The 12,985-nt window shown below is 37.5% G+C and overlaps 1 protein-coding gene across 5 annotated transcripts in view; it reads left to right on the forward strand.

Moving 5' to 3' along the window:
• The window catches only part of FSIP1 (fibrous sheath interacting protein 1), a 188,261-nt gene that overhangs the window by 18,857 nt on the left and 156,419 nt on the right, over positions 1–12,985 (forward strand). The window lies entirely within an intron of this gene.

A 12,985-nucleotide genomic window follows, 5' to 3' on the forward strand; every position in this document is an offset into this window, starting at 1 on the left:
TCCTTTATCTGATATGTCATTTGCAAATATCTTCTCCCATTTTACTGGTTGTCTTTTGGTTTTGTTGACTGTCTCCTTTGCTGTGCAAAAGCTTTTTATCTTGATGAAATCCCAATAGTTTGTTTTTGCTTTTGTTTCTATTGCCTTTGGAGACGTGTCTAGCAAGAAGTTGCTGCACCCAAGGTTGAAGAGGTTTCTGCCTGTGTTCTCCTCTAGGATTTTTTTTTTAGTATTAAAAAATTCTATTTATTATTTGAGTGAGAGAGAAATAGAAAGTGCACATGCGAGAGAGCACAAGCAGGGGTGGAGGAGCAGAGGGAGAGGGAGAAGCAGGCTCTCCGCTGAGCAGGGAACCTGACAGGGGCTTGATCTCAGGAGCCTGGGAGTATGACCTGAGTAGATGGCAGATGTTTAGCCAACTGAGCCACCCAGATGTCCTACTCCTCTAGGATTTTGATGGATTCCTGTGTCACATTTAGGTCTTTCATCCATTTTGAGTCTACTTTTGTGTGTGGTGTAAGGAAGTGGTCTACTTTCATTCTTCTGCATGTCTGTCCAATTTTCCCAACAACATTTTTTGAAGAGACTATCTTTTTTCCATTGTTTATTCTTTCCTGCTTTGTTGAGGATTAGTTGACCATAGAATTGAGGATTTATTTATGAGTTTTCCATTCTGTTCCATTGATCTATGTGTCTGTTTTTGTGCCAGTACCATAGTGTCTTGAGGATGACAGTTTTGCTATAGAGACTGAAGTCGGGAATTGTGATGCTTCCAGTTTGGGTTTTCTTTTTCAACATTCCTTTGGCTATTTGGGGATATTTTCTGGTTCCCCTTGTGATTTTCTTAATAATATTCTCTTTTCTCCAGCTTACTCTGTTTAAGAATACAGTGTAATACTTATAACATATAAAATATATGTTAATTGGCTATTTACATTATTGATAAAGCTTCTAGTTAACAAATAGGCCATTAGTAAAGTATTTGGGGAGTCAAAAGGTATACATGGATTTTTGACTATGTGGGGAGTCAGCACTTATCCCCCATGTTGTTCAAGGGTTGACTTTACCATGATCAACACTAAGAAGGTAATGTTGGTATAATACTACTAATTAAAATATAGGCCTTCTTAAAATCCCACCATTTTACTTTTTATTTTCTAGTTTCCAACCCAGGATCCCATTTTGCATTGTTGTCATATTTTCTTAGTCTCCTCTAATTTGTGTTAGTTCCTCAGTTTTCCCCTGTTTCATATGATCTTGACACATGTAGAGAGTACTTGTTAGCTGTTTTGTAAAATATCCTTCAATTTCAGTTTGTGTGATGTTTCTCCTTATTTAGGTAGAGGTTATGCATGTTTGGCAAGAATACTCCAGAAATAACGGGCTCTCACTCAGTCACACTGAGGGTACTGAAAGTTAATGTCTTATATCACTGGTGATGGTAACCTTGAAAACTTGGGTTAAGCTGGTGTCTGCCAGGTTTCTCTATTGTAAAGTTATTAATTTTTCTTTTATAATTAATAAATATCTTGGAAGAGGTACTTTAAGATATGCAAGTATCTTGTTTTTCCTCAAACTTTTGTCCACTGGTGTTAACATCTATTAGTAGATCTTGCCTGCAGTAATTATTATTGCTTGGCACTAAATTTTGGGTGATTTTTTTAATGTAACAGTGGACAACTGGAATGATTTATGTCAGCATTTAAAAATTTTTGAAAAATTTGGGTATAGTTGACATACGATGCTACATTCATTTCAGGTGTACAACATGGTCGCTCAACAAGTTTGTACGTTATCCTGTCTTCACCACAAGTATAGCTCCCATCTGGCCTGGAGCATCACTATTACAGTATAATTGACTATATTTCTTATGCTGTGTCAGCATTATTTTTAATGACTTCTTACAAGGACATACCATAATAATTTATTTAATTAATATTGTGCTGCTAAACATTTAGATTGTTTTCTTTGTTTTTCAGTTTTTTTCAACTATACATAAGGCTGTGATAACCTTCTTGGGTAATTATTCTTATTATGACCTGCAGTAATTTAAAAATTAGGTTGAAAACTAGGTTGAAAAAATGGTCCCCCCGGGAGATCAAATCTGTAGATCCACATCAGATCCCTAGAAGCTGTCAGTGTTTCCCTATTTGGAAAAAGTATATTTGCAGATGTGAGTAAGTTAAGGATTTTAAGATGAGGAGATAATTGTGGACATGGAGGAGGGCTCTAAGTGCCATCATGAGTACCCTCATAAGAGGAGGCAGAAGATGAAACACATGGAAGAGAAGACCATGTGCAGGAGGAGGCAGAGGTTGGAGACCCAACAGTGGATTTAATAGTTGTTTTAAACTTCACTTATTCAAAATGGAGTTACAATTTGTATCTCTGTGATAATTAAGGAGGTTGAATATTTATTCTTTTAGCCATTTTGTGAATTACTTGTTCTTTTGTAAAATGAGGTGTTCCTTTTTATTGATTTGAAGGAGTACTTTATGTATTAAGGATACTACTTCTTTGACTATAATAAATACCAAAAACATTTCTTTTCTAACTAATTATTTTTAGTTTTGTGGTATTTCTTTGCTCACCCAAACTTAATATTTTTTTATTTAGCTAAATCAGTCATTTCTTCTTCTTCTTCTTCTTTTTTCATTGATTGTTGCTTTGCTTAAAAAGACATTTTCTAGGGGCGCCTGGGTGGCTCAGTTGGTTAAGCAGCTGCCTTCGGGTCAGGTCATGATCCCAGCATCCTGGGATCGAGTCCCACATCGGGCTCCTTGCTCGGCAGGGAGCCTGCTTCTCCCTCTGCCTCTGCCTGCCATTCTGTCTACCTGTGCTCGCTCGCTCTCCCTCTCTCTCTCTGACAAATAAATAAAATCTTTAAAAAAAAAAAAAGACATTTTCTAGTATAAGATGACATGAAAATGTACCTGTGTTGGGCTCCTGGGTGGCTCAATCAGTTAAGCTCTGCATTCAGCTCAGGTTATGATCCTGGGGTCCTGGGATTGAGTGTCATATTGGGCAACCTGCTAAGCAGGAATTCTGTTTCTCCCTCTCTCTCTGTCCCTCCTCTGGCTTATGCTCTGTCTCATTCAGTCCCTCAAGTAAATAAATAAAATCTTAAAAAAAAAAGTGTACCTGTGTTTTCCTTTAGCATAGTTATTATTTTATAAAAAAGTAAAATACTAATCTAATTAGAACTCATTTTGTTCTGATATATGAGGTAGAGAGTTGATTTGATGATTCCCCCCCATTTTGTTAGCTAATATCAAAAGATCAGAAATAACAGAAATAAAAGCAATGAATCACCAAAGTAGTAATCAGTAAAAGTTTATTGTGCACACATCAAAAAGGCAGCTTGTAAACTGGGAACACTAAAACCAAAACATGGAATGAGGCTTAGGGACATTTTGTTACAAAGTAGAATGGTTACTTCATATCAATTTTGGAGAACACTTGAGGTTTCACTTATGATTTCCAGAGACATAAGCAAGAGTTGACCCAGGTCAAGTTAGCCTTGCAAAAGAAGCTAAATTAAGTTTTGTTTATATGACTAAGCTGGTTTTGTCTGCTCAGATAATTTTTAAGTCTTGTCTCCATTTGTTGTTGTTTTAATTTAAATTTTAGAAGATTTTATTTATTTATTTGACAGAATGAGAGGGAGCACAAGCAGAGGGAGAGGGAGAAGCAGGCTCCCTGTTGAGCAGGGAGCCCTATGTGGTGCTCAATTCCAGGACCCTGAGATCATGACCTGAGCTGAAGGCAGATGATTAACCCACTGAGGCACCTGGACAAACCCCCTCTTTTTTTTTTAATTTGAGAGAGAGAGAAAATGAGAGCAAGTGAGTATGAGCATGAGTGGGGGGAGGGGAAGAGTGAGAGAGAGAATCGCAAGCAGACTCCCTACTGAATGTGGAGCCTGATGCAGGGCTCCATCCCAGGACCCTGAGATCATGACCTGAGTGAAAATCAAGAGTTGGCCACTTAACTCACTGAGCCACTGAGGTGCCCACAGTCTCATTCGTTTTTGATTTTAACACTATTTATCTCAGTACCTTTTATTGGATAATCCATCATTTCCTCACTTATTTGAAATGCTGACTTTATCATGCACTAATTGGGTCTCTCTCCAAATTTTCTATTCTCTTCCATTAATATTTCTATCCGTGCTGATGTCAGTATTATACTTTTAAAAAAATTATTGTAGCTTTGTAATACATTTTATTAGGCAGGTATATTGTCTTTTTCAAAAAGGTTTTTGCAATAACATGTTTTTTTCAAGCCTATTTTTCTCTTTGAGAGTTGTTTAGCAGGGAGTCCACTATTTAAGAAAAAAGACTGCAAAACACCTCTAAGTTTTTAGGTTATCGAAGGCTATTTTATTAACTTAAATGTCTGAAGTCTATTGTCTGAAGATAATCTGTCTTGAAAAGTATGATTTCTTATATTTTCTTTTATGTCTGTCAGTAATTCTGTACCTTCATAGAACCAAGACTGCATTCATTTTTCCAAATAAGGAACATGGACAGTATCAGGAATATAATTCTGGATGTAATAGTATCTCAGCATCTGTATTTCAGTATGTAGAGCTAAATGCTGATTTCTCTAGTGGATGTTGCATTTCTAAGAGGTGGTACCTACCTCCCTTGGTTGACTCTGGAGCAGGAACTGTGAAACGGGATCCATGTAGCTTTTTAAAAAAGTTTTTAAATTATTTTTAAAATTATTTATTTATTTTTTAAATTTCTTTTCAGTGTTCCAGAATTCATTCTTTATGCATCACACCCACACTCCATGTAGTACGTGCCCTCCTTAATACCCACCACCAGGCTCACCCAACCTCCCACTCCCCTCTGCTCCAAAACCTCAGTTAACTCCTCAGAGTCTACAGTCTCTCATGGTTCGTCTCTTCCTCCGATTTCCCCCCATTTTCCCCAACTCCCTTCTCCTCTCCCTCTCCACATGTCCTCCATGTTATTTTGACATTAACCTTTTCTGGCACAGAGTTCACTACTGAATGAACTTTTCGGCCTTGGCGGGCAAGACTTTTGTTTTCATTTGTCTTGTCTTCACCATCAGACCAGAACCATCAAATACACTTCACCTTTAAAGCTCATGCCGTGTGTATTTGGCTTAAACCGGTAGAGCTCCCCGTTGTAGCTTTGGAGTCAAGTGACTACTATAGGCCTTGCAGACATTTGCAGTAATGTTAGATTAGTACCAATATTCTAACATGGAAATTAGCTGGGCTTCGTGAGCTGAAAGCTGGAGTTACCAGGGACTGGAAACCTATGTTCAGGGAGAATCACTAGTTTAAACATTATCGTGTTAGAGTTTCAATGTTTAGATTTTGAATTCTTAGTCAGTTATTATGTATTGGCAGTATTTATTGTGCTCAGAGCAGACAAGATGCAGAAGTAGGGTCAATGAAAAAGGACTGGGAGTTAGAGACACTGTTAGGTGAACTGGATATCTATTGGTTTTCACTCTTGCTGCTCTCTGTAGCTCATGCCAGACTGGTGTGCCCAAGGGGAGGGACGGTGTTATTTATTATTATTATTTTTTTTTAATGACTGGTCTTTTATTTTTTATTTTATTTTATTTTTTTTTATTTTATTTTTAATTCTTTTTTTTTTTTTAAAGATTTAATTTATTTATTTGACAGAGAGAGAAATCACAAGTAGGCGGAGAGTCAGGCAGAGAGAGAGAGAGAAGCAGGCTCCCGCTGAGCAAAGAGCCCGATGCGGGGCTCGATCCCAGGACACTGAGATCATGACCTGAGCCGAAGGCAGCGGCTTAATCCACTGAGCCACCCAGGCGCCCCATGACTGGTCTTTTAGAAAAGACAAATTCCTTAGTGAAATTTCCTACTGGTTTTTAAAATCATAGGCATATATATATATTTTTTTCCTATAGGCATATTTTTAACAGTGACATGTATCTGATTTTTAAACATCTTAAAAACCAAAGGAGATATTTACTTTGGACTACATTATTAGGCTAATTACACATTTTTTTCTTTACATTTTACATAACATAGTTATTACTTCATTCCCAAAGAGGAAACTTTTGGAATTTTCAGTCTAAGAAAGGTATTATTAGCAGAGGATTTTCACTGTATGTATAAATGAGTAGAAATGTAAGAGTCCAGTCTGACCACATAGCGGTGATTTTAGTCTCTAATTCCTCATATTACAACATAGTTGCGTATTATAAAATAAAAGTACTTACATTCTTCCATTCTGAGACTAATTTCTTTCCCATGTTATTCACTGAACTTCGGCTACCTTCCTAAATTAAAAGAATGAAATTAAAACAATTATTTTGTTTAGCTGTAAGTGTTAAAGTAAAATGTTTCTATAAGGCTTATGGAAACAGAAATTTTTTACCATGTCCCGTCCCTAATTTTTTTCTTTATTACTGGCAAAGCACAAAGCTCTTATAGATAATCCAGTAGGTGGCAGCATCTAGTTAAAATACGCACATTAAAAAGTAGAGTCTCTGAATTTAGAGCCAGATTTATTAGACTTGAACTTCATTTTTTTTTAATTAAAAAAATTTTTTTAAAGACTTGAACTTTAAATGCATATCTATAAACATACCCAAATCTCCCTTCCGCCTCTTTTCCTTTTAAAAGAAGAGAGAGAAATTCTTAGGATGAATATTCTTCCTTATTTTCCCCAGTCATTTGCTTAACCTTTTATTTATGAGTATTTTGAGGGACTTTGGGCTGGTGGTAAAATGGCAACTTCCAACCAGATCTTCAGGCACGAAATACATCTTAGCCCCATCTGACATCACAAAGAACCAACAGCAAAACAAATGAAAAGATCTGGGTTGTTGAGTTATGTATCCAATTTTATTGATAAATATAAATTCAAGTGGGGCCTTGACACTAAGAAAAAGAAAAAAACCATGTTAAATTGACTTTATCTTTTACCATATTTTGACTTGGTAATCCAGAGTTAATAACCTCAACTTTAACTATTGAGATGCTGAAGTAGGTAATATTGCACTTGGTAGAGAGATTAAAAAAGTCTTTCCACCCCATTTTCAGGGACCTCTTTTAAGTTTTTATAGAGAAATCTGGTGAAAATCAAAACTCCTTGCCAGACCAGGAGTTTCCCTTTAGTTTTTAGCATTTCTCTGACAGATAGAGACAGAATTCTGTGCTCTCTGGGGCAAAGACATCTAATGATAGAATTATTGTTCAACATCCTTTTTCCTTTGTTACATTGGCTTCTGTGATTCCAGCTCTAAATTTATAAATGCGTGTAAGCACAACACAGCAGCCTCTAATGATCTGAAAATACCTCGCTTAAGTGCTGTTCTGTGAAATTCAGGTATATGCCACTTCTGCTCATGGAAGTTAAGCTTGAATATTCCAAGAAAACTTGGTAGTTTCTTTCAGCTCCGATTTGCAGAGGACTGAGGGAGAAAGTCAATTGTGGTAATCAGGATGGTTAAGGATTTATTTATTTTTTTAAAAATTAAATTATTTATTTTCAGAAAAACAGTATTCATTATTTATTTTTTTTTTACCACACCCAGTGCTCCATGCAATCTGTGCCCTCTATAATACCCACCACCTGGTACCCCAACCTCCCACCCCCCGCCACTTCAAACCCCTCAGTTGTTTTTCAGAGTCCATAGTCTCTCATGATTCACAGACACTTCTCCAATCAAGACATACAAATGGCTATCAGACACATGAAAAAATGTTCATCATCACTAGCCCTCAGGGAGATTCAAATTAAAACCACATTGAGATATCACCTTACACCAGTTAGAATGGCCAAAATTAACAAAACAGGAAACAACATGTGTTGGAGGGGATGTGGAGAAAGGGGAACCCTCTTCCACTGTTGGTGGGAATGCAAGTTGCTGCAGCCTCTTTGGAGAACAGTGTGAAGATTCCTCAAGAAATTAAAAATAGAACTTCCCTATGACCCTGCCATTGCACTCCTGGGTATTTACCCCAAAGATACAGATGTCGTGAAAAGAAGGGCCATCTGTACCTCAATGTTTATAGCAGCAATGGCCATGGTTGCCAAACTGTGGAAAGAATCAAGATGCCCTTCAACGGATGAATGGAGAAGGAAGATGTGGTCCATATACACAATGGAGTATTATGCCTCCATCAGAAAGGACGAATACCCAACTTTTGTAGCAACATGGGCCGGACTGGAAGAGATTATGCTGAGTGAAATAAGTCAAGCAGAGAGAGTAAATTATCATATGGTTTCACTTATTTGTGGAGCATAACAAATAGCATGGAGGACAAGGGGTCTTAGAGAGGAGAAGGGAGTTGGGGTAAATTGGAAGGATTTTTTAATTTTAATTTTTATTTTTTTTATAAATTAAAGCCACTTTTTTTTTTTAAGATTTTATTTATTTATTTGACAGAAAGAGAGAGAGAGATCACAAGCAGGCAAAGAGAAGGGGAAGCAGGCTCACTTCTGAGCAGAAAGCCCAACACGGGGCTTGATCCCAGGACCCTGAGATCATGACCTGAGCTGAAGGCAGAGGCTTAACCCACTGAGCCACCCAGGTGCCCCTGGATTTTTTTATTTTAACCTCTGTTACAGTCTTAGTCTCTTGCCATTGTTTCTGCCTTCACTTGTTGCCTAGCAATGTGTTTTGTATTCTCCAAAGTGGTTATTCCAAATGCTTACTGTGTTTTTAGCCACCTGTTTTTGGCAAGTCCTTCACTCTGGCCTGCTTACTGTCCAGAGAAGACAACCACCCAGGTGGGACTCCCTTCTGCATTTTTTCCTTCTGTCTCTAAACTGCACTCTGTTCTCCTTCATCCCCTGTCTTTCTTACCATAGATTGAAGAAAGATGCTGTTCTTCAAGGCCAAGGTCAACAACATCCCATCCCTTTCACTCTGCCCCTGGTTCCTGATCCATCCATCATTCTGTGACACTCACCTAGAGCGTCTGTCGGTCCTGTCTCCTTCCCTTCAGCTTACTATGATTCAATCTTGTCCTAAAACAGAAAGAATCATCAAACCAGCCAAACATACAAATAAGATTTTATAAAGACTTAGTGTTGAAATTTATAAATACGTTTCGTTATCTAATATTTAAACTATCATCAAGTTTTTTCTATCTTGACAAACTTATTTAATGTTTTAAAATCAATATATTTGTTTATTTTTTTAAAGATTTAATTTATTTACTTAGAGAGAGTGCAAGCGAAAGAGAGTGAGTCAGGGCAGGGAGCAGCAGAGGTAGAGAGAGAAACAGGCTGACCACTGAGCAGGGAGCCTGATGCCAGGCTTGATCCCAGGACCCTGGGACCTTGACCTGAGCTGAAGGCAGATGCTTAACCAACTGAACCACCCAGGAGCCCCTAAAATCAATACATTTAAATACTATATGTTTTATCTTTGGTTAGTATTTCTTGGTTATAAAGGATTATTCTTTTAATATAGTACCAGATTTGAATAGCTGAATTTATTCAGAATTTTTGAGTCTATATTCATAAGTGAGATTTGCTGTGTGTGTGTGTGTGTGTGTGTGTGTGTGTGTGTATGCGTGCGTGCGCCCACATGCATATGTGTTCTGATGTTGACGGTAGAGGTTGGGTTGGGAGGGTGTGTGTATATGCTTTGTTAGGCTATGTTAACTTTATAAAATGATTGGGGCTGTCTGTTCATTTATTTCTATGCTTTGAAATTGTTTATATAATGTGGGGATTATCTGTTCCCTAAAAACTTGAAAGATTTCACTGGAAAAACCATCTGGTTCAAATAATTTCTTGGAGGCAATTCTCTGACTCTTTTCTCAACTTCTTTTATATTTACTATTATATTTCAGTTTTCTAGTTTTCTGAGTCAATTTTGGCAATACATCCATGTCAGTGAGATTTCAAAGCATCCATTTCACCAAGATTGAACATTTTACTAATAAAATTTCATAGAGTATTTTAAAAGAAGAATTCTCTTTATTGTTTATTATGCCACATTTATTATTTCTGATTTCATTCCTGTTTTCCTTCTCTCTTTTCTATCTAAAAGTTTTTTTTTAAGTTAACTTTTTTAAAGCAGAGTTTTAGTGAAAGAGCCCAATCTGAAAAAGCTTCAGAAACAGGCTTGCGGATGTGCACCTTCTCCCTGTGTCCTCACGACCTTTTCTCTGTGCCAAGGGAAGTGGGGAAAGGGATAAAGATATCTCTGGTGTCTTTCCCTTTTCTTATAAGGTCACATTTCTATTAGATCAGGGCCCCACACAGTGACCTTATTTAGCTTTGATTATCTCCTTAAAGGCCCTGTCTTCAAATACAGGCACACTGAAGGTTAGGGCTTCAACATATACATTTTGGGGGGGATACAGTTTGGTCTATAACAATATGATAAAAGCAGCAGTGTTATAAATTTATTTCCAAATATAGCTTTATCTCTAAAGTGCATTCTTTCGTATGTGGTGTTATCACTGTTCTTTATATATTGTTATTGTGTTGTTTTCTTTTTTTTTTTCTTCTTATTTTCTTATTGATCTAATAGTTGATTGGAAAATTAGGGTGACTTTACCTTGTTCTCCAGAATTTTTTATAAGCCCTATATTTTAAAAGCTAATATAGAAATAATATGCTTTGATATTTTGAATTTATTGAAATTAGAGTCTAGTAGAATGGTTCTCAATTCTCGGGGACATTTGAGTATGTGCATTTTTGGTTGGCATCATGATGTGTCGTGGGGGAGGGCTTCATGTAGTTCATAGGGCTAAGAATTTCTAGATCTCGATGCTGTAGGCCAGCCATGAAGAACTGTGGTGTGTGTGTGTGTGTGTGTGTGCGTATGTGTGTAAGAGAGAGAGGGAGGTAGAGAGAGAGAGAGAGAGCATGCAGAGGGTGAATTTCAGGCCCTGTCTCCCTCTAAACATGGCTCATTGCCATTGCTGCCTTGCGGCTATCACACGTAAGTGTGGAGCACTGTATGTGGAGTCTACTTTCAGAGTTCCAGGTATTTAGTGAGGCAGAGCCCACTATTCTCTGGATTTCCTCATTTTCTTTGGGGGTTTCAATCCAATTTTGGGATGTCATCTACCTTCAAGGGAATCTGTATTAGGGAGCAGCCTCCCACTTGGGTCGCTCATGTCTACTCTAACCTCATTTCCTCTGATGCTGTTCTAGATCCTTCTTCACTGTCTGGGATGGGTTTTAGTTTCTTCCTTAGTTGGCAGGAAACAACTTAAATCCCATCCCAATGTTTTTCCTTTAAGACTTTTACTCAAAGTGTGCTCAGAGGGCACCTGGGTGGCTCAGTGGGTTAAAGCCTCTGCCTTTGGCTCAGGTTATGATCCCAGGGTCTTGGGATCAAGCCCTGAATCAGGCTTCTGCTCAGTGGGGAGCCTTCTGCCTCCTCTCTCTCTCTGCCTGCCTCTCTGGCTATTTGTAATCTCTGTCTGTCAGATAAATAAATAAAATCTTAAAGTGTGCTCAGTCCTTCAAACTCTGACTCTTGATCTCTGAAGGGAGATTTTTTTTTGGTCCCCACATAAATATTTGTAGCGAGGAGAGGAATTTATAAAAATTTCCTATTACATTTAATTTTGATATAATTTCAGATAAAGTTTCAAGAAAAGCACAAAGAATTTTCAAAAGCCCTTTATCCAGATTCTCTAAGTGCTAACATGTTGCCACATTTGCCTCTGTCTCTCTACATGTGTTTCCCTCTATCTCCCTCTTCACACAAGAACACTTGCCTGTGTGACCCACACGCACTTGTCAGGAAGTCAGCATTGATTCACTACTATTATCCAGTCTACGGTTTTCTTCATATTTGGTCAATCGTCCTGCTAAAATCCTTTCTATCAAGAGAAAATTGATAGATCAAAAGAAAACTGGTCCTGTATTGCACTGCATTGTCATGTCTCTTTAGTCATTCTTGTATTTTATGACACTGGCATTTTTGAAGAGTATAGCTTGATATTTTGTAGACCATTCTCCAGTCTGGTTTGTTTCTATTTCCATAAGATTATGTTCAGGTTATGCATTTTTGGCAGGAATCCCACTGTGTCCTCAGTGGATCCTATCAGAAAGTGCGTGAGGTCGATTGTCTCATAACTGGTGAGGTGAACCTTGATCACTTGGTTAAGGTGGTGTCTGTCAGGTTTCTCCACTTAAAGGTACTAGCTTTCCCTTTGTACTGAGTAAGTCATCTTGTGGGGAGGTACCATGAAGCTATTGTATCATTCTTCAAATTTTTACCCACTACTTTTACCATCCATGGATGATTCTTACATGAATCAATTATTATGATGATGGTTACCCACTGACTATTTTCTAATTCCATTACTTCTTCTATAATAATCCATTTTGTTTTTGTTTTACTGTAAGGAAGAGTTTTCTAAAGGAGGACTTTGGAAATTCAGAAAATGTGTTTTCTTTTCTCTTGAGGAGTTACGCTCCTGCAGTTGAATAACTGACTTTCAAAACTGTTGTCCTTAAGCTCAAAGCTGAGCTGTGAGGCCTTTTGCTCTAAGCTGTGCCCATCTTCCATCTGAGGTTTGGAGTGTACAGAATACCATTGACACCACTGGTGAATAGCCACAGGATCACAGGAGGAAGTTTAGCCTAGGAAAAACCCTTAGGTGAAAATTATCTCCAAATATCACTTTGCTGTAACAGTTTTTAGTATTGTAAGTTTTCACATCCTAGTGTCTTTCTAGGTGCTTCTATGTAAAAGTGAGCGAAATTGCCAATAAGAAAGAGTTATAGGATCAAAAATAAATATATTACCTCTTGAAAAGAACTTTAAACCTTTCTGTCTTTTACACAAAAGTAGTTTACCTCTCTCCCACCCAAGGCTTCCAACACTGATTTGCTAGATTAACTAATCAAAGATTATACAGGATTAACATCGTAATGTCAGTCCCAATGATGCTTTGAATTCATTGTTTTGAATTCCAAATTAGGGAACTGAAATTGATACATTTCTTTTTACCCTCAGACATAGTATGTTTTGAATTGGGTGA

Source organism: Mustela nivalis (assembly GCF_964662115.1).
Source record: "Mustela nivalis genome assembly, chromosome: 6".
Taxonomy (NCBI): domain Eukaryota; kingdom Metazoa; phylum Chordata; class Mammalia; order Carnivora; family Mustelidae; genus Mustela; species Mustela nivalis.